We start from the raw sequence: 3,707 nt of genomic DNA on the forward strand, positions 1-3,707 counted from the left end.
TATTTTTACCCCATGTTTAATGCATTTTATGGATAATTTCCCATTAGAATTGGTGAATTCGATGCTCCTAATGCTTTAATTTCATGGTTTATACTTAGGAGAGCATAGGAAAACGAAAGGAACGAGAAACGGGCCAAAAACGGAGAAAATGGGCCAAAGTACGAAATCAACACGGCCTGGACCTCCTCACACGGACAGATGACACGGTCGTGTCAATTTGGCAGGCTCGAACACGGCCTAAAGTAATTGAACACGGGCGTGTGCAATGAGCGTGTCCCTGCCAAGCCCAAGTTGAGTCTAATTCGGAAAAGGGCTAATTTTGAGGGCTTTTAGGCATTCCAAAGCCTATAAATACACCCTAAAGAAGGAAGAAAAGGACACGGAGAATAGAGAGTAAGGAATTACTCCAAGAAAGCAGATTGATCCATCTCAGAAGCCAGATTCATCATCAAGACTGAAGATCTCTCCTCAATTTCCCTTCAGGAGTTTTGGGTTTTCTTTATGTTATGTATTCTTTGTTCTTCTGAGATGTTTTCTTATTTAGTAATGAACTAAAACCCCTAAATACCTAAGGGGAATGAAACCTAAGATGAATCTTGTTATTATTTTCTGAATCGTATGATATATATTTAACTTGTTCTTAATTATGTGTTCTTAATTCTTGTTTTGATATCCCAGGATACTGATTCAAGACAAGCTCTTATTCAAAGGAGGAATAGACCCTGTCTAAGAGTACATTTTTCATAATTCGGCGGAGTTGATTGCGCGCCTAGACATAGGGTGACAAGATTTTGCCGGATTCGCTGAAACCTAGTAAGGAGATCCATAGATCGAGTTAATGCAACCCTAGAGTGTTAATTAGAGAAAAGTTTCGGTTATTCAATCTAGGGATTAGACATTATTAGTCTTGAATAGGGATAATAACATAACTTAGGGATCTCTACGGAACAAGTTGAATGAATAAATCGTCTGATTTGGAGCCAAAATAACAAGTAAAGTCTAGGTGGACTTTCCCTTAGGTATTGTCTTAAGTCAATCGGTTTTCCCCAAAAGCAATTCTCCAATTCTTTTCCTTGTGAGTTCTTTGTTTAGATAATTAGTTAATTAAAACAAAACCTCTTTATTCTTAGGCTAGATAATAAAAAGAAAGTTATTACTAGTACTTTTAGTTCCTTTGGGTTCGACAATCCAGTCTTGCTAAAGCTATACTACTGTTCAATAGGTACACTTGCCTACATCGCAATAATAGTTAGTTCAAGAACGAGTAATTATAAATATTTAAAACCTATCACGAAATCACGCGATCAAGTTTTTGGCACCGTTGCCGGGGAGCTAAGATATTAGGAACGCTCAATTTTTATTACTTTAGCCATTTACTTTTCTTGCAATTTAATTTAATTTTATTATTTTTATTATTTATTAACTTACTTTTTCTTTCTCTTGGCAAGTTTTTATAGTTTATGACTAGAAGAAACTCGTCAAGACCATTACTGTTTGACGAAGAAATCGATCGTACAGTTCGCAGAAATCAAAGAGAAATAAGGCAAAGCTTATGATACACAGAGAACGAGCAAGAAGACTCAACCCCCAATCGAAAAGATGGCTGAAAACCAAGACAATCAGCTACCTCCTGCAATTGCGGCTAATAAACATCCTGCTCCACGCACTATGTATGATTATGCTAAACCTTCTTTAACAGGAACTAAATCTAGCATAGTTAGACCTGCTGTAGCTGCAAATACTTTTGAATTAAACCCTAACACTATTCAGATGATACAACAATTTGTTCAGTTTGATGGTTTGCAGGATAAAGATCCCAACGCTCACTTAGCAAACTTTCTGGAATTTTGTGATACATTTAAAATCAATGGCGTTTCTGATGATGCCATTCATCTTCGGTTATTCCCTTTTTCATTAAGGAACAAAGCTAAACAATGGTTGAACTTGTTACCACGAGGGTCAATTACTACTTGGGAATAAATGACCGAAAAATTCTTAATAAAATATTTTCCACCGACTAAAATGGCTAAATTATGTAATGATATCTCTTCTTTTGTGCAGATGGATTTAGAAAGTCTCTACGATGCATGGGGGAGATACAAGGACTTACTGAGAAGGTGCCCTCACCATGGGTTACCGCTTTGGCTTTAAGTTCAAACATTCCACAATGGTCTGAATCCTTTGACTCGGCAAATGGTTGATACAGCTACTGGTGGAACCATCAATAATAAAACACCTGAAGAAGCCTATGCGTTTATTGAGGAGATGTCACTAAATAACTATCAGTGGCAAGTCATGAGGACAAAGCCAACGAAAACAGCCGGTGTTTATAACGTCGATTTGGTCACCATGCTGTCAAATCGATAGAACTCTTGAATAAAAAGATTGATGGTTTTCTTAGTTCTTCACAGGTTCACCCACTAATGCAGTGTGAGGCAAGTAACGGAGGAACAAGCCGTTCAGAATACCAACCTTATGGTCATAACATGGATAACGAGAACTAAACTACATGGGTAACAATCCTCAACCTCAAAACAATCCATTTAGTAACACTTATAATACAGGTTGGAGGAACCGTCCCAATTTTTCGTGGGGAGGCCAAAGAAATCAAAGACCATAACATCTTTCGGGTTTTCAGCAACCACCCTACCAATAGGAAAAGAAGCCAAACCTTGAAGAGATGCTCTCAAAGTTTATATCTGTGTCAGAAACTCGTTTCCAAAACACTGAGACAGCACTTAAGAATCAACAAGCATCGATCCAAGGGCTCGAAACTTAGATAGGCCAGCTTTCCAAACTAATCTCCGAACAACCCCAAGGTAGTTTGCCAAGTAATACTAAACCCAACCCTAGGGAACAGCTCAATGCGATTAATGTTCAAGATGAAGAAGGATTTGTGGAGCCTGAACCAGAACTGTGGCAAGAAACTGTGGTAAGCAAAGGTCAAGGTGAGGTAGATCAAAATACAAACAAATCAGTGAATGTCGAATATAAACCTCATGTACCATACCCCAACGCAATAAGGAAAAACTGCTCAGATGAACAATTTGGTAAATTCCTTAAACTCTTTAAAAAATTACATATTAACTTACCGTTTATTGAAGCTCTATCGCAGATGCCAAACGCAATGAAATTTTTAAAAGATCTTTTAGCAAATAAGCGAAAGTTGGACGAGGCGTCGCATGTGGAGCTAAACATAGTGTGCTCAGCAATTCTGAAAAATAAGCTATCGAACAAACTAAAAGATCCAGGGAGTTTTACGATTCCTTACTTAAGTGGTAGTTTAGATGTTAATAATGCATTAGCTTATTTAGGGGCTAGTATCAACGTCATGCCTTTTAAAATATTCAAGCAACTAGGTCTCGGGAAACCCAAACAAACTAGGATGAGCATTCAATTAGCAAATAAAACTATAATATTTCCAAGAGGTACTATTGAAGATGTGCTAGTCAAAATCGATAAATTTATATTTCCCGTTGACTTCATTGTTTTAGACATAAAGGAGGATAGCAATACTCCTTTAATCCTAAGAAGGCCCTTTTTAGCAACTGCTAAAACAATTATTGATGTTGGTACAGGTGAGCTCACGCTTCGTATAGGAGACAAAACACTCACCCTTCAAGCTCGCAATTCTGACAACACATCGAAAATTGAAGGTGATCGTCTGAACCATTCTATTAAAACTAACCACATGATACAACCCACTT

At 37.5% G+C, this 3,707-nt stretch overlaps 1 non-coding gene across 1 annotated transcript; it reads right to left on the reverse strand.

Annotated features, from left to right (window-relative positions):
- Positions 1-2,028: 2,028 nt before the first annotated feature.
- On the reverse strand, positions 2,029-2,135 carry LOC128282012 (small nucleolar RNA R71). Its single transcript, XR_008272319.1, has one exon. It is a non-coding gene; the product is annotated as a small nucleolar RNA R71 (small nucleolar RNA).
- Between the last annotated feature and the right edge of the window lie 1,572 nt (positions 2,136-3,707).

Source organism: Gossypium arboreum, chromosome 1 (genome assembly GCF_025698485.1).
Source record: "Gossypium arboreum isolate Shixiya-1 chromosome 1, ASM2569848v2, whole genome shotgun sequence".
In the NCBI taxonomy this organism is placed as follows: domain Eukaryota; kingdom Viridiplantae; phylum Streptophyta; class Magnoliopsida; order Malvales; family Malvaceae; genus Gossypium; species Gossypium arboreum.